The 23,664-nt window shown below is 45.2% G+C and overlaps 1 protein-coding gene and 1 pseudogene across 1 annotated transcript in view; one reads left to right on the forward strand and one right to left on the reverse strand.

Moving 5' to 3' along the window:
• The window catches only part of Ctnnbl1 (catenin beta like 1), a 192,736-nt gene that overhangs the window by 18,065 nt on the left and 151,007 nt on the right, over positions 1-23,664 (forward strand). The window lies entirely within an intron of this gene.
• Positions 19,176-20,451, reverse strand: LOC123462949 (annotated as a pseudogene).

The raw sequence follows: 23,664 nt of genomic DNA on the forward strand, positions 1-23,664 counted from the left end.
ATGCATGTACCACCATGTGCATCTGGTTTGCATGGGCTCTGAGAAATTGAACCTGGGTCCTTAGGTTTCGCAGGCAAGCGCCTTAACTGCTAAGCCATCTCTCTGTCCTGTTCCACTTTCTCTTCTTTTTTTTAAAATTTTTTATTTATTTATTTGAGAGCAACAGACACAGAGGGAAAGACAGATAGAGGGGGAGAGAGAGAATGGGCGCGCCAGGGCTTCCAGCCTCTGCAAACGAACTCCAGACGCGTGCGCCCCCTTGTGCATCTGGCTAACGTGGGACCTGGGGAACCGAGCCTCGAACCGGGGTCCTTAGGCTTCACAGGCAAGCGCTTAACCGCTAAGCCATCTCTGCAGCCCATCCGCTTTCTCTTAATGGTGTCATGGAAAGTGTGGCTGTTGGATGAAGTGTCAGTAGTGTTCTTGTAGGACTCACATTAGATTGTAGAGATCGTAGCATGACTTGTCTTTGCTTTTGTACTGCATCATCTGTAGCATCTTTTCGCCCACCACTGTCATCTTGGGCACTGGAGACCATCTGGTAACAGGTGTCCACCTGGCCTTCTGTGGAATGCTCTTTGCTTCATGGCTGCTCAGCTTTCTACAGGGGAGCCGTTCACTTAGCTCTCTAACAGCCTTGATTTTGTCTCTTTTGTCAACCTTGCATCCAAATCGCCCCATCTACCAGCCCATGAAGCCTGGACTGCAGCAACCCCCTGAGGCCCCGTATGCCTGCTGGAGTCTCTTTTACTTGGCTCTCACTCCTCCCCTGCCTCTCTTCCCCTTCCCCCTCCTACATGCTCCCGCGGCTTTCAGTCCAGTGTACCTGTGCTCTCTGGCTCCCAGTATCAAGGACTGTGGATCTGGTGTTGCATTCTGCCTTTGGCTGAATTTTTTTTTTCCTCCAAGGTAGGGTCTTGCTTTAGCCCAGGCTGACCTGGAATTCACTATGTAGTCTCAGGGTGGCCTCGAACTCACAGCGATTCTCCTACCTCTGCCTCCCGAGTGCTGGGATTAAAGGCATATGCTACCATGCCCAGCTGAGACCTAAGTTTCAGCTGGAGCCCATTGGTGAGCACCATGTCCAGCCCATGTGACCCTTCTGTGACAGGACAGGCTGGGTAAAACCCTACCCAGGCCTGCCGATTTGACTGTCTACAAGGTTTTTATCTCGGCAGTGTCTCCCCTTTGCCGTTGTTTCCTAATCATTACTGGGGCTGGCAGAGAGAGAGAGAGAGCGAGAGAGAGAGGGTGTTGTTTACTGATGTTTCTCCGGCCCTGTGGCATATGCTCACAGTCAGGCTGGGAGCTAATCCAGATTTTCAGGAGTTAGTGAATTTCATTTGGATTAGTGATCCATATTGAACCTTTCGTGCTTTCATCGTTCAACAAGGCTATTAAACGCCTATTGCATGTAGGCTAAGATGCTAGGCACTGGGGCTACCTGCAGGCAAAGCCCCTGTCTACATGGAACTCACATCCAGGGAGGCAAGACAGGCAACAAACCAGAACAACCAGTACAGTTAAATCAGAGTGTGTGAACAAACAAAAATTAGGTGAAGCTGGGTGTGGTGGCTTTTAATTCAAGCACTGGTTGCAGGTAGAGGTAGGAGGATTGCTGTGAGTTCCAGGCCAGCCTGAGACTGTATACTGAATCCCAGGTCAGCTTGGACTACAGTGAGACCCTACCTTGGAAAAAAAAAATTCGGCCAGTTGTGGTGGCGCACACCTTTAATCCCAGCACTCAGGAGGCAGAGGTAGGAGGATCACTGTGAGTTCGAGGCCAGTCTAAGATTACACAGTGAATTCCAAGTCAGCCTGGGCTAGAGTGAGACCCTCCCTTGAAAAACAAAACTAAAATAGAAAAGAAAGAAAAAAGGGCTGGAGAGATGGCTTAGCGGTTAAACGCTTGCCTGTGAAGCCTAAGGACCCCGGTTTGAGGCTGGGTTCCCCAGGTCCCACGTTAGCCAGATGCACAAGGGGGCGCACGCGTCTGGAGTTCGTTTGCAGAGGCTGGAAGCCCTGCCGCGCCCATTCTCTCTCTCTCCCTCTATCTGTCTTTCTCTCTGTGTCTATCACTCTCAAATAAATAAATAATTTAAAAAAAAAGAAAAAAAATTAGGTGAAAGATAATTTCAAATGCGATTTGAAGAAAAGTGGGGACTAATGTAACAGTGATAGAAGAGGCATGGTTATTTACAAGAGAAGCTTCTAGAAGGCCTTTTGCGGAGGTAGTGTTTGGGCTGAGAACTGAATGGTGAGAAAGAGCCAGCCTGAAGAAATGCTGAGGAAGCCGCCAACACACAGGCCCTGAGGCAGGAGTGAGCTTGTGTTTGGGCGAATGTTAGAGCCCACTGTGCAAAGACAGGGTGGCAGAGGTGAGGCCAGGCCAGCATGGGGAGGACAGAGAACTCTAGCACTTTCAGACTTTCTTCTCAGGAGCTGGAAAGTTGGTATGTTTCTAGATCACTGTGCCTGCGACACCGAGAGGAGGCTGTGGCGGCATGCGGCCAGCTCGGCTGCGGAAGGGTGCGGGACTCACCTTCGCCCTGGGAGGCCGCAGCTGATGCAGTGCCCTGCCTGGGACAACTGCCTTCCCGCCTCACTTGTTTTCCGAATCTCCCAGTTCTAAACATTTAATCTGTGTTTGGCTTAACCAAGCAGCCCTTGTGCCAGGCTTGGCACAGAGAGCCTCTGTTGAGCACCCTGGCCTGGAGAGAATGAAGCAAGCAGCCCCCGGTGGATCCCAGGACAATGCGGCTGACCCTCTGCACCTGGGCACCCCCTCAGGAAGGCTTGGAACCCCGGGAACTGTGTGCTTCTGCAGAACAGCTGCAGATGGCCTGGGCCGATGATTAAATGTCGTTGCTGGTCTGCCCAGATCTGCCACTGTCCTCTCTGCCTGGTTTCACAGAATTACAGTGGATAATGAAGGGGGCATGGCCACTTCGGTTATTTGCAGCACATCTTTTTCAGTTGGCTTAGAGGGACATTTCTGTTTCTGCCAGTTGTATAAAGTGACTACAGTGAGTTGTGTCCACACATAGCTATTTGTTTTCAAATCTGGTGGTGGGGGGGACCAACAAAACCCACACCTGAAAGGAACTGTCTCTAAGGAAAGGGGGTTCTTGCCTTCCCTTGCTGCCTCCACATTCTCCAGGGGAGTTCTGCCCTCAGACCTGTCAAAGTTGGTTGGCAGGGGCTTTTCCTCCCGAGTTAGCATAGAGATCTGAGCTGGCAGAGATAACAGAACTTGCCTGTGTGCAGAGGAACGGACTTCCTTCTGACCAGAGGTGCCAGTGCCAACCACTTCCCTGGTCCTCCGTGCTTCTCTTTCGGGATGAGACTGGTAAAGGATCACTTGAGCACCGCCTGAGCCAGTCAGGTTTCAAGACATCGAGTTTTAGGGGACCCTGGGCTGCTGTGCCCGCTAAGGTAAAGCAGTGAATGTTACTTCACCGGCTTCTTATGGGGACCACCCTGTGCCTCATGAGCATCATGTGAGGAGACAGAACTCCTGATTCCCCTCCCTCTGCTTTTTGTCAGCCCTCTGCCTGCCTCTCAGAACTCACAAGGACACCAAAGGCTCCGAGGGGAAATGAGATGGCATCTGCCTCTGGCTGACATGACTTGGGCTGTGGTCGCGTGGGGATTCCGTAATGAAGATTGCAAATCACTTCCCATCCTCTTGGAGTCTGCCCCATAATTAGAAGATTAAACATTTTGTTTAAATTAGTCATTTTCCCCTCTCTCCTCGAGTGCTTCAAGCCACCCTTTGAGCAGCATGGAGACTGGCTAACTGTCTGCTACTGGGCCCATGTTCTAGAGGTGATTGTCAGCAGGAGCTCGAGGACGTCTTCGTTTAATTAAAAAAGCAATTTGGTTTCTTGCCTCACCTTGTGTGAAGCAGAGGCCCTTCTGACCACGTGAACTTTGTGACGGCTGCACGCAGGGAAAGTGGCTTTTCTCGGGAGCATGGCACCCAGCCTGGCAGGATAACACAGCAGACGGTCAGCTGGGCTCGTGTCTCACTGATGGCAGGTTGTCCCTCAGTTGGCTGTGTTTATGGGGGAAGAAGGTCATTTGTATGGCGGGTATTCCTGACTTGAAGTGGATGACAAGCAGGTCACGGAGGACCACCAGCCAAGAACAAAATGGGCCTGGGCATGTGAGAGCTGCTCTGAGAGCCAGGTTCTGTGCTGCTTGGCATTTGCATGATCTCCCATCTCATCCAAATGGCAAGTCTAGGAAGGCCCATGGGAAGTAGATAGTGGAATCTTCTTAGACCAGGACTCCCCGGGTGAAGGTAACAAAATACAAACACAGGCCTGAGGAGAGGGCTCAGTGGTGAAGCACTTGCCAAGCCAACATGAGGACTGGAGTTCAGGTTCTTAGCGCTGACATAAATGCCAGGTCTTTGGTGCCTTGCTTGTCATCCCAGTGCTCAGGAGGCAGAGAGAGGGTCCCTGGAGTAAGCTGGCTTGCTACATTGGCTGAATCAGTGTGTCCTGGGTTCAAGTGAGAGATCTTATGTCAGCAAATGTGGAGAGGGATTGAAGAAGACACCTGATGCCAGCGTCTGGCCTCCACATGCATTTGTTCACATGCATGCACGGGCGCACACGCACCCTGGAAAAATGAGAAACAGAAGGCAGGAGACTGGAGCCACCTCTTGCCCTTGCACTTGCTTCTGGTCCACCGCCAGCGTCATTCTCTGTGGGAATTGCTTGAAGACAGTCTCATTGCCTTGAGTTCCTCAAGGGCAGTGGCCAGACCTGTTTGTTGTAGAGTGCATGCTCACTAGATGCCCTTGCCTTGAGGAAGGGTGCAGTGAGAGGTGGGCGGGTGACAGAAGCAGCCGTTGTGATTGGGTGACTAAGTTTGGGTGTCTTACAGGTGCCTTGTACCATTGGGCTCCAGTATCTTCCTAGTTGCTTTCTGGTTCTGACCCTCTCCGTCCCTTTCCTCTCCCTTTCCCCTTCCTGCCCTCCCCCCTTCACTCTCTCTCTCTCTTTATTTTAAATAAGGTCTCACTATGTAGTCTAGGCTTGTCTTGATCTCGTGGCAATCCTCCTGCCTCAGCCTCCTTTCTGCTATGATTATAAGTAAGCCATCATAGCTTAGATTTCACTTTAAACAACTGGAGAAATGTGCTAGGATTTAAAGGCGTGCACAACCATGCCCACCTTGTTTATTCCACTTTTTTTTTTGTTGTTGTTGTTGGTTTTTCCAGGTAGGGTCTCACTCTGATCCAGGCTGACCTGGAATTAACTGTGTAGTCTCAGGGTGGCCTCGAACTCACGGCTATCCTCCTACCTCTGCCTCCCAAGTGCTAGGATTAAAGGCGTGTGCCACCATGCCCGGCTTTTTTTTTTTTTAATTTATTTAATTGAGAGTGATAGACACAGAGAGAAAGACAGATAGAGGGAGAGAGAGAGAATGGGTGCACCAGGGCTTCCAGCCTCTGCAAACGAACTCCAGACGCGTGCGCCCCCTTGTGTATCTGGCTAACGTGGGACCTGGGGAACCGAGCCTCGAACCGGGGTCCTTAGGCTTCACAGGCAAGCGCTTAACTGCTAAGCCATCTCTCCAGCTCCCATGCCCGGCTTTATTTCACTTTTATATGTGGTGTTGGGGGATTGAAGCCAGGACTTCCCACATGCTAGGCAGGTAACTGCTACTGAGCCAAACCCCTGGCCCTTGCCTGGGGAAGTAAGCTGTGTTTGTGAATGATCAGGACGCTGGTAAGACATCTGCCTTAAATAACAGTACATGGTAGTCATAAAAACTCAATTCCATTCCTCTAGTAACCTGAGAGATAGTTGGCATTTCTGACCTTAAAGCAACAGATAGCTTGACAGAGATATACTGTGAGTCATACTTACTGTGCTCTCTGTGCCCAGCATTATAGGCAAGAAATGAGATCAAACAGCCACGGCACTGAGTTGTATTTTGTGTTGATTAGATTTGACAGTCCATTTGTTAATTTCTTTCTTTCTCTCTTTTTCTTTTTTCTTTTTAGCTTTTTGAGGTAGGGTCTTGCTGTAGCCCAGGCTGACGTGGAGTTCACTCTGTAGCCTCGGGCTGGCCTCAAACTCACTGTGATTCACTGTGATTCTCCTGCCTCTGCCTCTTGAGTGCTGGGATTAGAAGCGTGTACCACCATGTCTGCCTGCTGCTGAAGCTTCTTCTCTTCTTTCTCCTCCTCTCTCCTCTCCCTCCCCTCCTTCCCCTCCTCCTCTTTTTCTTTCAACACTTATTGAGTACTTTTCTGTGGGGTAAATACTTACACATAGTATCTCCCAACACTAGGAATTCCTTTTTCCCCAGTAGTACTAGGAAACTCAAAGTCCATTCTGTCTTACTGTGTGTTTCCCTATGTATGGGGCTAGCTTAGCATCAAATTCTTAGGTGCTTTACATTTTGTCCAGGCCGGGAACACATGCGGATCTCTCAGAAAGCACTGGAGCCTTACCCGAGTGTCAGGAGCCTCAGGAGACATGTCACGCAAGCACAGAAACCAGATGGGAAGGCCACTTGGGTTTCTTCTGCCTGGCCTGCTGGCATCTGTCCTCTACCATCTCCCAGCTTTTTGACTTGTGTTTCCTCGATGTGGAATGAGAATGTTACTACCTCTCTAGAAGTATTGCTGGATGATTAAAAAGAAAGTGAGTTCAAGACCACCCTGAGACTACATAGTGAGTTCCAGGTCAGCCTGGGCTCGAGTGAGACCCTACCCCAAAAAATTGAAAAATAAAAAAAAGGAAGCGAAACATTACTTGTGGCCCAAAGCAAGCAGGCATTAACGGTGACTGTCTTTGAGTAATCATTTGGTGAAGAAACTGGAGGAAGACATCTTTGTGGGGTCTCTAGACCCTGTGGATCTGGGACCATTGTGCCTCTGTTCTTTGTGACTTGTTTGCCTCACTTTGCTTCTTGAGGCCTAGCCTGGCTCAGTGACACAGCTGAGTTTGAAGGAGGTGGCTGACTTCTTATGTAAAGGATAATTTCAGGCAGTGTCTCTGTGGTGTTTGGTATGTTTACTGGAATTCTCAAGTTTCTAAGTAATTTCAGTCTGAGACAAGTGAATACAATTGATGTCAGGCTGCCTTAACACAGGTGTTATAAACAAGATTAAGAGGTTGTTGAAAAGATATCAGTGGAGCTCTGGAGCTGGCTTGCCGGAGTCATTCTAAAGTGACAACTAATGGGTAGTTTGCTCTGATGGCTTTCTCTGAGCTGGCTGTAGCTGTACTGGAGATTCACCCACCGAGGTAAGTTGCTTATGAAAATTCACTTTCCTCTGTCATGAAGTGAAGTGTTAGTAACAGGCCATGCGGTCTTCCTTCTGGGCACGTTGCCTTTGGGCTGTTCAGTAAGCCCTTTGCAAAAGCAGCTACTTGTATGTTTGCTATCCTGAGCCTTCCAAGTATATTTAAGGGCAGATAGTTCCAAACAATTGTTTTATTCTGCTGTGTGCTTTTATGGGTAAGACACTTATTTATCCATTCATCTTCCCCTTGGTGTTCTTCCCGGTCCGGTGAGGAATACATTTACATTTACTTATCTGGTCTACCCCGTGCAACAGAACTAGGAAACTGAATACCTTAAAATGTTCTTGGAGTAACCAGATATTAGTACCAAATCAGGGCTGGGGAGATGGCTCAGTGGATAAAGGCACTTGCTTGCCAAGCCTACTGCCCCAGGTAAATCACTTTAAAATCTGTTTTATGGCCTCCGAGAGATAGAAGGTGGGGACAGGGTTTGTGCAAGGAATTTGTAGGTGGCTGTGATGCCTTATATTGTCAACCTGATGGGACCTAGAATGACCTGTGAGAGGTTATCTTGATTAGCTTGCGGCAGAGGGGGAAGACCCACCCTAACTGTGGTGGCACCATTCCATGGGCCAAGGTCCTGGATTGATTGTGTAAAAAGAAGAGGGGGCTGGAGATATGGCTTAGCGGTTAAGGTGCTTGTCTGTGAAGGACCCATGTTTGACTCTCCAGATTCCACGGTAGTCAGACACACAAAGGTGAGGCAAGCACAAGGTGCTCACTAGGTGGCATAAGTGGTTTGGAGTTCAGTTGCAGTGGCTTGAGGCCTGGAATGCCAAGTCTCTGTCTGTCTGTCTGTCTGTCTGTCTGTCTGTCTGTCTCTCTCTCTCTCTCTCTCTCTCTCTCTCTCTCTCTCTCTCGTGCTGTGTGCACGCCAGCAAGCTGAGTAGCAGCATTTATCACTCTGTACTTCCTCCCTGCTGATGTGACGGTGTGATGCTGGGTTCCTGCTCCTGCCAATCTTTCCTTGCCATGATGGAATCTACCCTCTGGAACTATAATGGGAAATAAACTCTTTCTTTCCTTAAGCTGCTTCTGGTTGAGATTTTTGTCCCAGCAACAAGAAGTTGAGTGATACAGTGGCCAATGCCATGATAATTCCATTTGATCATCTTTTGCATGGTCAAGTGGGCAGTCTTTTCTCTTTTTTCTAGGTAGAGAACATATTTAAACATATTATTTATTTATTTGAGAGAGGGAGAGAATAGGTGTACCAGGGCTTCCAGCCACTGCAAATAAACTCCAGATGCATATGCCCCCTTGTGGGGCTTATGTGGGTCTTGGAGAGTCGAACTGGGATCCTTTGGCTTTGCAAGCAAACACCTTTACCATTAGGCCATCTCATCACCTTTAAAAAAAAATCTTTATTAATTTGAGAGAGAGAGAATGGATGTGTCAGGACCTCTAGCCACTGCAAAGTCTAGAAACATGTGTCACCATGTGCATCTGAGTTATGTGGGTTCTGGGGAATCAAACCTGTGACTTTAGGCTTTGCAGGCAAGCACCTTAACCACTAAGCCATTTCTCCAGCCCAGAGAACATTTTTCTGATGCCAAATTTTCATCTAGGCAGAGTTCTTTTGCCAGCCTTGTCCTTATTGGGAATGGAGGCATTTTGCTAACTTTAGTGGTTTGCAAAGCTTCCAGAAATAGTAAGACCTTTGAATTGAGGAGAATAAAGTAGATCTTAGACCAAAGCAGACAGGAAGTCATCCTTTTCTGTTGTTTGTGATGGACTCATCAACAGGCATGCATTGAGGCCTTAACGCCAGATACTTCATTCAAGCTGAGCAAGAGATAAATCAGCATGCAGGTGTTGGGGAGCTCACTTGTGATCATACTGTGTCTTTAGACCTACAAGGTTGGAAAGCACTCGTTTCAGCAAGATACTCCTGTAAAGTTTTTTCTGACGTTGGTCTTCATTGAAAAATGTAGTAGCTAGTGTTCTAACAGAGTTATGTGGTAAGTTTTAAACTTTAAAGGAAATGATGGTGATACTAAGGTCCTAAGGAAGCTAAAACTATGTTTCACACCAAGCAAGAAATGAGCAAGTATTGCTGGGTGTGGTGGCACTCTCCTTTAATCCCAGCCCAGGCAGAGGTAGGATGATGGCTGTGAGTTCAAGGTCAGCCTGAGACTACATAGTGAATTCTAGGTCAGTCTGGGCTAGAGCGAGACCCTACCTCAAAAAAACAAAAATCAAGACAAAACAACAAAAAAGAAATGAGCAAGTGTTTGTAATTTCTTAATAGGTAATTCCCAACTGTTTTTCACTCATCCAGGCTGGGACCACTCATTCTTCCTTCCCATCTTCTCAAACCAACCTCACTCTTTTGTGTGAGTCTGTGTGTTTTCGAGGTAGAGTTTCACTCTAGCCCAGGCTGACCTGGAGTTCACTATTGTAGCTTCAGGGTGGCCTTGAACTCATAGTGATCCTCCTACTTCTGCCTCCCAAGTGCTGGGATTAAAGGTATATACCACCACACCCAGCCCATCCTCACTCTTTTCTTCTGTCTGTCCTGGAAATATGCATCCCTTCCTCCCAGTAGTTTTTGTTGAAGGAAGAATGCAGTTTTGAGCATTGGCAGTGAGTGACCTTTGAGACATACTTCCTTGCCCCATTTTGCTAGAGGCAGTGATCCACTGGCTAGAGACTATCAGGGAAACTGCCTGTGACAGATGTGCCATGTAACTTGTAGAGCCACTGTGTGGGCTTGCTGGTTGCATAATGCATATTACCCACACCCCTCTGATGCTAGTCTGTGTGTAATTCTAAAAACTGAATTTATTGTATTTAAGCCTCGGTTGAAAGCTATTAATTAATTACTTTTGGGAAAAAGGTCTCATTATGTAGCTCAGGCTGGCCTTAAATTTGTAATCCTCCTGCCTGAGCCTTCTAAGGGCAGGGGTTGTGGATGCATACCACCACAGTTAGCTTATAAATAGTTTTCAACAATTTTCACACACTGCTTTGTTATTTAATGTTTAAAACTTTGGAATGGACTAATGCTGATGGAGGTAACTGGGGTTCAGTGTAGGCTTCCCAAGTGATCTGGGGGAAGTAGTTCTCTTTTTTTAAAAAAAAATTTATTATTTATTTATTTGTTTGACAGAGAAAGGGGGGGGGAGAGAATGGGTGTGCAGGGCCTCCAGCCACTGAGTTCAAGGCTAACTTTTTCTTTGTTTTTGAGAGTGACAGAGAGAGAAAGAAGGAGATAGGTAGATAGAGAGAGACAGAATGGGCATGCTAGGGCTTCTAGCCACTGCTGCATCTGGCTAACGTGGATCCTGGGGAATCGAGCCTTGAACCAGGGTTCTTAGGCTTCACAGGCAAGTGCTTAACCCCTAAGCCATCTCTCCAGCCCAAGGCTAAGTTTTTGTTGTTATTTATTTATTTTGAGATAAGGTCTTAGTCTAAGGTAAATTTGTTCAGTTTTATTTCTGTGCATTTTTTTTATTTACTACTACTAATGCATGACCCATTGATATTGAGCTTGTTTTCTTATTACATGTATGCTCCAGTGAACAAACGTTCTTGAGCTGTCTTTTTGTGGATGTGTGTGAATCTCCATAGTGTGTCTGCATACCAGGAGTAGAACTTCTGGAGTCGAACACACACGTCAGTGGCATTAGGCCTCACCAGCCAGCTCCCTATTCACACTCATGTGAGTGGGTGTCAGCAGTTTCTTTCTCTCCATGTCCCCATTGATACTTGGTAGTGCCAGGTCTTGACATTGATATGCCATGGTTTTAAGGTGCATCCCTGGTCTTTAATGAATGGGGCCACTTTGAATATGTAGATAGGCTACTCACAGGGTGGCCTCAAACTCATGGTAATCCTCCTACCTCTGCCTCCCCAGTTCTGGGATTAAAGGTGTGTGCACCACACCCGGCTAGATTTTAGTTTTTAAAACATTTATTTATGTGAGAGAAATGGATGGGGGGAGGGAGGGCTGAAGAAGGAAGGGGAAGGGAGAAAACTTGCATGCCAGGGCCTCCATCCACTGCAAACCAGCTCCAGACACATGCACCACCTTGTGCATCTGGCTTACATGGGTCCTGGGGAATCAAACCTGGGTTCTTTGGGTTTCCAGGCAAGCGCCTTCACAGCTAAGCCGTCTCTCCAGCTCAGCACTTTTTTTTCCTCTCTCTTGTGTGTGTGTGTGTGTGTGTGTGTGTGTTTGAAGTAGGGTTTCACTCTAGTTCAGTCTGACCTGGAATTCACTGTGTAGTCTCAGGGTTGCCTTGAACTCATGGTGATCCTCCTTCCTCTGCCTCCCAGAGTGCTGGGATTAAAGGCATGTGCCACCACGCCCGGCTAGCATTTTCTCTTTTGTGATCAATCTGCTCATTCTGTCATATTTTAAAATCTTACCAAAGGCAGCCCCAGGAGGTTGCAGAGCAGAGGCCGAATGTTTTCAGGATGCAACACTTATAGGTCAGATGGCTTATGTGGCCGTAAAGTGATTGTGGTAGTTTGATTCAGGTGTCCCCATAAATTTAGGTGTTCTGAATGCTAGATTCCCAGCTGATGGATATTTGGGAATTAATGCCTCCTGGAGGGAGTGTAGTGTTGGGGGTGGGCTTATGGGCGTTATAGCCAGTTTCCCCATGCCAGTGTTTGGCACACTCTCCTGTTGCTGTTGTCCACCTTATGTTGACCAGGGGGTGATGTCCACCTTCTGCTCAAGCCATCATTTTCCCCTACCATTGTGGAGCTTCCCTTCCAGCCTCTAAGCCAAAATAAACCTCTTTTTTTTCCCCATAAGCTGCTCTTGGTTGGGTGATTTCTACCAGCAGTGCTGAACCTGACTGCAACAGTGATTGACTAGAACCCAGATTTTTCTGGTCCTTGGTCAGCTGCTGTTTGTACAGTGCCATCTTCCATCTTTTGGATCAGTGCGATTCTGGTGTTGCTGTTGCTGGATTGATGTTGGGCATTCCCTGCAGCACCTAATAGAGTGATGTCGACGTCTCATTAGCTCAGTAAACACTTGTGGAGTGGATGAATGAATGATGATGGTTGTGGGTGTAGCTGACAAAATGTATTCATAAGTGTGCTAAAGTAAAGGTGGCTTACCTTCCAATGGTTTTACAAGTATCTGCCTCTGTTAGCTTTGATAAATAAAGAAACCAAGTCAGCATTCAGCTTTCTGATGTACCTGCAGAATTAATCAGAGAAGATGTCAGAGTAAATCATGGACATTAAAATATAGTTTATGCTTCTAGAAAAGAAACTACACAGCTGTTGGAGGTGAGATGAATATATATTCATGCTTTAACATGAATAAAAGTTTTTTGGGGGGAGGACAATTGATAAAGTATGTTGATCTTGTATCCTGCTATTTTGTTGAAAATGTTTATCAAATTTAAGAGTTTTCTTAAGCTGGGTGTTGTAGTGACACCTTGAATCCCAGCACTTAGGAGAATGAGGTAGGAGGATAGTCAGGAGTTCAAGGCTAGCCTGGGCTACAGAGTGACTTTCACATCAGCCTGGGGTAGAGTGAGACCTTATTTCAAAAGACCAGAAGGAAAAGAGAAAAAAAAAATTAATTTAAGAGTTTTCTGGTGTGTTTGTTCATTAGTGTTTTTTTCCCCAAAATTAATTATATTCCTTAATATATGAACATATCACATGTTGGTCATATTCCCATCAGGTTATATTCTTTTTAATTTTTTTTTATTTTTTATTTTAGAGAGAGTGAGACAGAAAGAGAGAGAATTAGTGCACCAGGGCCTCAGCTGCTGCAATTGAACTCCAGACGCTTGTGCCTCCTAGTGGGCATGTGGACCACCTTGTGCTTGCCTCACCTTTGTGCATCTGATTTACATGGAATCTGGATAGTTGCACACAGGTCCTTAGGCTTCACAGACAAGCACCTTAACTGCTCACCATCTTCCCAGCCCTTAACTTTTTAATTTTTTTAATGAGAGGGCGAGACAAAGAGATAGAGCGAGAGCCAGAGAGAGAGAGAGAGAGAATTGGCACATCAAAGCCTCCAGCCACTGCACTCGAACTCCAGGTGCGTGCACTACCTTGTGAGCATGTGTGACCTTGTGTGCTTGGGTTACCTTTGGCATCTGGCTTATGTGGAACCTGGAGAATCAAACATAGGTCCTTAGGCTTTCAGGCAAATGTCTTAGGCCATCTCTCTTGGGTTATATTCTTACATCACCTCTCTGCTCCCATTCCAATTGAGGGCCCTCCTCAATATCTTATTTTGTTTATTTATTGGTTTTGTTTTTTCGAGGTAGGGTCTCACTCTAGTTCAGGCTGACCTGGAATTCAGGGTGGCCTTGAACTCATGGCAATCTCCCCACCTATGTCTCCTGATTGCTGGGACTAAAGGTGTGCTCCACCATGCCCGGCTAATATTTATTTATTTATTTATTTATTAGAGATAGAGAGAAAAAATGGGCATACCAGGGCTTCCAGCCACTGTAAACAAGCTCCATATGCATACACCCCTGTGTATATTTGGCTTACATGGGTCCTGGGAAATTGAACCTAGATCTGTAGGCTTTGCAGACAAGGGTCTTAACTACTATGCCATCTCTCCAGCCTTTTTTTTTTTTTTTAATAAAGTTTAGAATCATTTCCTCTGCAAAGAGACATATTTTGATTTGTAGTATCCTATCTATAATCCTTTTATTTATTTCCTTGTTCTTATTTTTCTAGCTAAGACTTTAAGTACTATATGGAATAAGAACACTGAGAAGAGGCACCCTTATCTTGTTCCTAATTTTAGAGCAAATGCTTGTTTTCCTCATTTAGTCTTGTGTTGGCTATAGGTTTGTTGTATATAACCTTATTATGCTGAGATATATTCCTAATTTCTTCAGGACTTTTATCAGGAAGGAATTTTGAATGTTGTCAAAAGCCTTTTCTGTGTCTATTGAAATAATCATGTTATTTCTGTCCTTAAGTCTATTTATATGATTATACCAATTTTGTGTCCCTGGTATGAGATCTGTGGTAGTTTAAATGGATATCCCCCAGTATATTTAGGATTTTACTGAAGTTTGTACTTTAGATCTCCAGCAGCCTGTGGTGTCAGTAGGCTAATTCTAGTATCTGAATTCCAGTCTAAAGGTATACAGAGTGCCTGAGCTTTGCGTGGAGTTCCTCAAGTGTGTGTGCTTGTTTATGGTTGTTGGTGGTGGCTTTTCTCTCTTGGCATGGACCTATGAAAGCAGGCCAGCTCTTCTGCCATTATAGAACTTCCCCTGGATCTGTAAGCCTCAAATCCCTTCTTTTTCCCATGAACTGTCTGGTCTGGAGGTTTATCCCAACAACCTGAGGCTGTCTGCTAGATGAACTCAGTGGTTCTTTTTTTGTTTTTTTGAGGTAGGGTTTTGCTGTAGCCCAGACTGACCTGGAATTCGCTATGTAGTTTTAGGATGGCCTTGAACTCATGGTGATCCTCCTACCTCTGCCTTCCGAGTGCTGGGATTAAGTGCTATGCCTGGCTCTTAATTACAATTTGCAAGAATTGTTGAGGTTTTTTTTTTGGCATTTATGGTCATCAGGAAAATTGCTGTATGATTTTTCTTCATTGTATCCTTACCTTTTTTTTTAAAAAATTTTTTATTTATTTGAGAGAGAGAGAGAGAAGGAGAGGCAGAGAGAAAGAGAGAATGGGCACACGAGGGCCTCTAGCCACTGCAAAGGAACTCTAGGCACATGCACCCCCTTGTGCACCTGGCTTATGTGGGTCCTGGGGGAATTGAACCAGGGTCCTTAGGCTTCTCAGGCAAATGCCTTACCCACTAAGCCATTTTCCCAGCCCCCTGATTTTCATATCAGATAATTCTGGCTTCACAGAATGAGCTTGGTAGTGCTCCTCCCATTTCTGATTTATGGAACTGTTCTAGGATGATTGGTGTTGACTCATCAGGGAAAGTTTGGTAGAGTTCAGGTGAATCCATCTAGACTTTACATTTTGGAAGACTTTTTTTTTATTACTGCTTCAGACTTGTTTGTTATGTATTTGTTCAAGGTATTTATAAGTTGATGTAATTCTGGTAGGCCATGTGTGTCTAGGAATTTATTCATTTGTTCCTAGATTTTTGGATTTTTTTAAACTGTCAGTTTTCAGAGTACTTCCTAGAAGTCCACTGGATTTCATTGGAATCTGTTGTGACTTACCCCCTTGCACCTCTAATTTTACTTATTTGGGTCTTCTTTATCTTCTGGTTAGTTTGACTGGGTTTGTTAAACTTATTTATTTTTATTTAATTTTATTCTTTTCATCTCCATTTCATTGATTTCTGCCTTGTCACTGCTTCTAGGTTCAGCTTGTTAATATTTTTCTAAGACCTTAAGTTACATCCCTAGACATCTCTGATTTTCGGGGGGAGGGGAATAGGGGAGATGGTCTTACATAGCTTAGGCTAGCTGTGACCCTGCTATGTAGTTGAGGATGACCTTGAACTTCCCCTGCCACCACTGCCTGAGTGCTGAACATAGATATACCTCATCACACTCAGTACTGGGGATTGAACCAGGGCTTCATATGTGCTAGATAAGTATCCTACCAATTGAGCTACCACTCTAGCCCTCAATTATTATTTCTTAATGAATTGTTAATTTTATTAATGTGTGGTAGCTTTGTTTATCTCTTCTGACTAGTTGGGTTTGAAGTCTGTCAGATATCAGAATAGCTAAAACCAGATTGTTTTCTATTTACTGGGATAGATTGGCTTCCATTATTTGACTCTCAGCAGTAGGAGTCTTTACCAGTAAGGTGTGTTTTTTGTAAACAACAGATTATTGAATCTAGTTTTTTTTCTTTTTCTTTTAGATGTTTTTATTTATATGAAAGCAGAGAGAGATAGAAGAGAGACTGAGAGCAAGACTGGGCACACCAGAGCCTCTAGCTGCTGCAAACAAACTCCAGATGCATGTGTCACTTTGTGCATCTGGCTTTGTTTGGGTACTGGAGAACTGAACCTAGGTCATTAAGGTTTTCAGGCAAATGCCTTAGCCACTGAGAAATCTCTCCAGATCTAGAGTTTTTTTTTTAATTAATTAATTTATTTGATAGCGGGTGGGGGCTGGGGGAGAGAGAAAGAATGAATAGGCACACCAGAGCCTCCAGCCACTGCAAACAAACTACACATGCTTGTGCCCCTTGGTGCATCTGGTTTACATGGGTCCTGGGGGATCGAACTGGGATCCTTTGGCTTTGCAGGCAAATGCCTTAACCTCTCCAGCCCCCCCTCCCTTTTAATTTGAGAGAGGGAAAGAAAGAGGCAGAAAGAGAGAGAGAATGAGAACAGGCATGTCAGTCTCTCCAGTTGCTTCAAATGAACTCTAGACGCATGTGCCACATTGTGCATCTGGCTTATGTGAATCCTGGGGAATTGAACCTGGGTCCTTTGGCTTTGCAGGCAAGCACCTTAACCCCAAAGCCATCTCTCTAGCCCCAGATCAAGTCTTTTAATCTGGCTGCAGTTTTGAGTCCTTTTACTGGTAATTAGAGGCCATTTACATTTAAAATTATTATCAAGTCATGGTTATTAATTTCTATGAATGTATTGATTGTTTTTCTGGTTGTTTGGATTTTTGCTTATTCTTTTCCCCATATTAGTTTTAGGAGTTTGCAGCTTCCTCTCTTGAACATGATAGATTCCATCATAGCTTCCCTGGGCTCATTTGTTCCTCTCATGAAATTCATTCTTTCCAGTGTTCTCACGATTGACATTGTCTTTCTTCCTTCTCTCTGTACAGCATTCTTTTTAGTACTGTCTGCAGTGCTGGTTCACTTGTCATGAGCTGCCTTAGTCGGTGCTTTTCTTAAAATGTCCTCATCTTACAGTCTATTTTAAAGGATAACTTAGCTGGATATAGCATCTTGGTTGACAGTTACTTACTTTTCGGGCTTGAGATTTATCATTTAATGTTATCCTGCCTTTTAGGGTTGCTGATGAGAAGTCTAAGTTACTCTGATGTTTTCCTTTGCAGCTTTTAATTTTGTTGCTTTGCTTGCTATTTTTTAATTTATTTGCAAGAAGAAGGAGAGAGAGAGAGAATGAATATGAATGTGCACATCAGGGCCTCCTGCCGCTGTAAATGAACTGGAGATGCATGTACCATTTAGTGCATCTGGCTTTATGTGGGAACTGGAGAATTGAACCTGGGCCATTAGGTTTTGCAAGCTAGTGCCTTTAACTGCAGAGCTATCTCTCCAGCCTACTTTTTATTTTTGATATCTTTTAAAAATATCTTTTTCTTTGTTAGAAAATAGGCACGCCACTGTAGGCAAACTCCAGATGTATGTACCACTTTGTGCATCTAGCTTTATATGGGTACTGGCGAATCCTGGCCAGAATCCTGGCCAGCAGGCTTTGTAAGCAAGCATCTTTAACCACTGAGTAATATTCCCATCTCTGTTTTTTTTTAATGAGAGAGAAAGAGAGAGAGAGAGACAGAGACAGAGAATTGGTACTTCAGGGCCTCAAGCCACTGCAGTTTGAACTCCAGACGTGTGTGCCACCTTGTACACATGTGCAACTTTGAATGCTTGTGTTACTTTGTGCAACTGACTTACCTGGGACCTGGAGAGTTGAACATAGGTCCTTAGGTTTTGCAAGCCAACTGCTTAACCACTAAGCCATCTCTCCAGCCCCCATCCCTAGTTTTGATACCTTGTCTGTAATATGTTGTAGAGAGGGTCCTCTGTGGTCATGCCTGTTTGGAGTTCTAAATACCTCTTGCATTTGGCTATCTATTTCTTCCTCTATATTTGGGTATTTTCTACTATAATTTCATTGGATAGATTTTTTTTTTTTTTTTGGTGTGTGTGCTTTCAGTTGTTTTTTTTTGTTGTTGTTGTTTGTTTGTTTGTTTTTTGAGGCAGGGTCTCACTCTAGCTCAGGCTGACCTGGAATTTACTCTGTAGTCTTAGGGTGGCCTCAAACTCATGGTGATCCACCTACCTCTGCCTCCCAAGTGCTGGGATTAAAGGCATGCGCCACCATGCCTGGCTTGAACTTTTAGTTTTTAATCTCAGCTCCTCCTTCTACCCCTTGTATTTGATCAAAATGAGCTTCCTGGCTGTATCTCAGAGTTTTTGGGTATTGCAAATATGCTTGCGTTTTTTCTTTACTGATGCTTTAGCATTTTCTCTATTCCTTCTGTTTGGCTAAACCTCTCAGTGTTGTTTTCCATTCTAACTTTTAGTTAGTTAATTGGAACTTTTCTTTTTTAGCATACATTTTTTTTTTCCAAATCTTAGCTTCCTTACTGAATTTTTTTTTTCCAAGTTGGTGACTTTTCATTCATATTGTTGATTTTCTCATCCATTTTGCCAGCTTTTTCCTCTGTTGCTGACTTTCTTCAGGCCCTGGATCGAATTCATCTGCTTGTTTGTATCTACATTCTTTGATCATTCCTACTAGTAAACTGTGGTATTTTCATTCAGCATTTTACATACTTTAGTATTTTCAGTAATCAAGGAGTTACACTATTTTAGAGGACTCATTATTTTGCCTTTTCATATTTCTGTGTTTCTTTGATGCTTTTTGTGTTTGTAGTTTGGGCAACTTTATTGGACACCTGCTCATTACCACTCAGTAAGGACACAATAAACTGTTAATAACAGTAGCAACATAAAACCATATAAGAGGGCTAGAGAGATGGCCTAGTGGTTAAGGCACTTGTCTGTGAAGCCTAAAGACCCAGGTTCGATTCTCTAGTATACACATAAGCCAGAAGCACAAGGTGGCCCCCGTGTCTAGAGTTCCTTTGTAGTGGGCAGGCCCTTGTGCACCCATTCTCTCTATCTGCCTCCTTCTCTCTTTCTCAAAATAAGTAATAAATAAATATATTTTTTTTAACTTTCACTACAAAATAATTTATTACAACACAAGCATTAGCACAAGACTCCTGTGTACAAGCCCAAAGCACTCTGGACCACCCAGCTAGGGGACTCCCTTCTTCCCCCTTGCCTTTCGGACCTCTTCTATCAGATCTTTTAGATACTGGATCTCTTTGGCCAGAGAATCTGCCTTCTCTTTCAGAGCTTCGTTCTTTTCTTCTAGCTCTTTACACTCCCCAGTGAGGGCCTCCTGCTCTGCCCTCATTTTCTGGTGGTACCTAGTGGCTGCAGTCTTATTTTGCTCCATTTTTTTAAGTTTCTTATCCAACTTTTCAACCTTGAGTTTTGCAGCCATCTCCCCAGGAGGATCATAAGGTTTGGGACGGGTAGACCCGCGGGGAGCACTTGGAGATGGCAGACTACTTGGAAATCTCCCAGAGGTAGAGGGACTGTGCTGGGGAGAGCCAGGGTAGGACTCAGGGCTCATACAGATGCCACTGTCATCATCTGAGGGGGTGTCTTCCTCCTCTACGCACCGAGGGGTGATGGAAATGTAAACCGCGGTGTCAAGCTACCTGTCTCCTTCAGAAATATCAACTTCACTGCCTAGTTCTAAACTAAAGGAATGATCTGGAGTGGAAGACAGGACCCCTGGAGAAAAGGAAAGAGGTTTCAAGAAGGCAAAGGGAGTAACCTGGTCGACTTTTGTTGAACTTTCTGGAAGATGGCCAATTGGGTTCGCTGTCTGGGGAGGCTCCTTATCAGTCTCTTGGACTAGGGGGGCAAATAGATCACATGTGTCATCAAAAGTATTCAGAAGCTCATCTGGCATGGTTTCCAAGTCAACCAAATGAAACAGGGCATCAAAATCAAACTTCAGATCCATTTTCTCCAACATCCAATCTGTCCCCGGGAAGGGATCCTCCTTGCCGGTGTCTGAGGCACTGACCAACCCACCCACAGCCAGCCATTCGGAGGGGCCCGCCTTAGCCTTGTCGCCGGAGAACCCATGAGGTTTGAAGAGCTTGGCCACCTCCAGGTAGTCGTCTAAGAGACCTAAGCTTTCTTCAGCCCCCAAACCCGACGGGTCGAAGGGGGACATCAAGTCCCCCGCCAACACCTCGCTGCTCAGGAAGCTCATCTCGGTCATGTTGCGGGGTTTTGTTGGAATCGAGGCATGTGCTTATTTCGAAGGTGTCTTTGTTGGTTACAGCAACGCTGCTGCTGGATGTCGTGAAAAGCGCCAGGGCTTAAGCCGGCGGGGGTTGCCGCTGCAGAGCCTGGTGCTGCTGCCGCTGCTGCAAAGGCCAATGCTGCCGCGGTCACTGCTGCCTCTAATGCACCATGGTGGCCGCACACCCTGCGGGCGGGAGGGAGGGGGGACAAAAGCCAGCGGCTGGCACTACATGGGTCAGCGGGCGGAGCAGAAATGAATAAATAAATATTTTTATAAACCCATACAAGAGCCAAAAATACCCTTAAAATCGAGTAAAAACCTCCAAATTGTACAAGTGGAGGACTTGTCTTCATGTTCTCAAGGCCTCCTAGTACTGATGGTCCTGAGAGAGCAATGCGCCTGTGGCATCACATAGCTCACAGGAGCTTCGGGGTTGTAGAGGTTCCTTTGCTGGGGTGGAAGAGCTCTTGGTACCTATTTTTTTCCTCTATAAAAAGAGAGTAGATAGTCATGATTTGTTGATGTTTTCAAAGTTTTTATTTATTTATTTATTATTTTTTTGAGGTAGGGTCTTACTCTAGCCCAGGCTGACCTGGAATTACTACTTGAACTCATTGTAATTCTCCTCCCTCTGCCCCCTGAGTGCTGGGTTTAAGGCATGCGCCACCACGCTTGGCTTCAAAAAGTTTTGACTTGTGAACTTGCCAGGGCAAATTAGGTATGTATGTATGTCGGGAACTTTCAGCTATTTTCTAAAAATAGGATTACGATAATTTCTTATTTTGGCCCAGCATTTTATTTTACCTGGGAGGCCTGTGGAAAGTGTGTTGTTTAGTCATCACAGCAACCTTTCGCTGGGTGGAATTTTCTGTCTCTGATGATTTTGATCTCTAATTACAAGTTTTGGCTGATGGTGGTTGTAGCATTAGAGACTGTGAGCTTTTTCAGTTGTGCCTTGAGCAAATTTGCAAGGGAGCCCTGATGTTAACTTTGGCAGGTTTCATGCCTGCAAATATTGATTGAGCCAGAAGTCCTAGTTACAAAATGTCACCAAGTGAATGTGCAGCCAGTACAGGCAGGAAACTCATTACTGCAGCTCATCTGTAACTTCTGGGTCAGGCCACTCACTACCATCTGGTAAAAATGAATGTTTGAAAACTGCCTTTTATTCTGGCTAAAGGTAATCAGGAGAGGTTAACAGCAGATGATTTCTGAACATTTCAGATTGGTTAGACCAATACATCCCCCAGCTTGAGCTGACATTCCACATGTCTAATTATCTCAAGGTGTATTAGAAAAATTTTAAACGATGAAATCCCAAAGTAATGTTAGGAAGGAATTTAATTATGTGTAGGCTGCCCTTTCTCCCCAGTGCTTAGCATTCCATTTCCTGTTGAAAGTGTTTATTCTGGGGGAAAAAAAAGGTAATGGGAAAGAAAGAAGGAAATAGGACAGCTGTCTTGAAATAATTCCTTTTCTTTCAAATATGTGTTTGCTTGTTTTGAAGCCAGTTGAATTAGAACTCATCTTTACCTAGGCTGGCCTCAAGCTCATGGCAGTCCTCCTGCCTTCGTGCCCAATGGTGGGATTATAGGCTTGAGCCATCACTGCTGGCCTGACTCTTTATGGAGAGGAATTAAGGGCAAGGAAAGTTGAAACAGCTTTCCTCAGTGTGATTAAAGAAAACATCAAAGATGGAAGGGGCACAATTGGGAAGGAGAGTAACCAGTCACCAAAGGGTTAGGAAAATTCCAGCCTGTGCCTGCCCAGAGATGTTTTCAAAAGACACGCAGACGTTGGGCAACTGACTGGGTTAAAACAGGGATGCCTGCAGTCTAGCTGATTCTGATGCCTTGGGAACTATGACAAGTTGGGCACGTCTTCTAGAGCGTGAATACATGATCAGTCTTGTAAATACAGATGGCAGAAACAAAGCAAATGACAACTATCACAAATAGTCATTTGTTGTTACTATGTCTTTCTCCAATCATTGGCTACCAAAAAGTAGTGCAAGTTGGGGAGGTTATCTGTGAGGTGTTTAGGCTTTAAAAAGGGATTTAGGGCTTAGAAAAACAGCTGAGCAGCAAGCGAGGTGTACTTCCTGCACAAGCATGGGGGGCCTGGAGGGGCCTGAGACCCTCCAATTCTGAATCTCTAGAACCCAGCTAGGCATGGCTGCGCATGTCTATTATCCTGGTCCTGTGGGGATCAGGGACTGAAGAATTGCTGGGGCTCATGAATGGCATACTCCAAATCAGTAAGAGACCATCACAAGGAAAAACAGGTGAGTGAGTGATGGAGGGACATCTGATGTCCTCCTCTGGTCACCACTGTAGGTGAGCCTACAGGGTACCACATTAGCACATATATGTGCATACTCCACATACACACTATACATATATAACAGGGGGACCCTCATCTTAAAATAGCTATTATGATCAGACCTCCTTCCCACATGAGCCTCACTGATTATGAATCTAGTGTGTCAACGGAGGTAGGAAGCTTCATGTATTGCCTTCTGTGGGCCAAACTGCCCTGCAGAAATAGCCATCCTTATGTGCAGACATTTATGCATTCAGAGACGTCTATGGAAGATGAGTTGTTGTTTCCTAAAAAACTCAAGCCTGAGCCAGGCAGGGTGGCACAAGCCTTTATTTAATTCCAGCACTTGGGAGGCAGAGGTAGGAGTATTTTATGACTTTGGTTCCAACCTGAGACTACATAGTGAATTCCAGGTCAGCCTGGGCTAAAGGGAGACCCTACCTTGAAAACAACAACAGCAAACAAAACAAAAAAACCTCAAGCATTAGCTGGGCCCGATGGGGCATGCCTTTAACCCCAGCATAGGGGAGGCAGAGGTAGGAGGATCGCTGGGAGTTCCAGGTCAGCCTGGGCTAGAGTGAGACCCTACCTCAAAAATGCAAAACAAACAAAGAAAAACCCCAACTCAAGTCTGGAGGCAGTAAGTCACTTACCAAGAGTTAAGTAAAAGGAGCAGGTTTGAAGTTTGGAAAATCTGATTTTATACTCATCCTACTTAACACATTACCATCCCAAACAGATTAGGAAGCACTGGGTTGCAAGTTTTCAATAGCAAGTTTTCTTGTAAATGGCACCTGGCTCTCCTGTCAGAGGCTAGCAGTGTGCTCCTGCATCCTGATAATAGCTTTGTTTACTTACCGACCAGTGGCTTCTTAACATGCTCATGTTCTCGAGTGGTGGCGAGTTAGTGTGGAAAGGGAAAGCGTTGTTTTGGGCACTAGAGCCTGTATTGTTCCTCACAGACAAGTTGCTTCAACCCAGTGGGCCCAGAGCGCTGCTCTGTGGAGAGG

The sequence above is a fragment of the Jaculus jaculus genome, chromosome 8 (assembly GCF_020740685.1).
Source record: "Jaculus jaculus isolate mJacJac1 chromosome 8, mJacJac1.mat.Y.cur, whole genome shotgun sequence".
NCBI lineage: Eukaryota > Metazoa > Chordata > Mammalia > Rodentia > Dipodidae > Jaculus > Jaculus jaculus.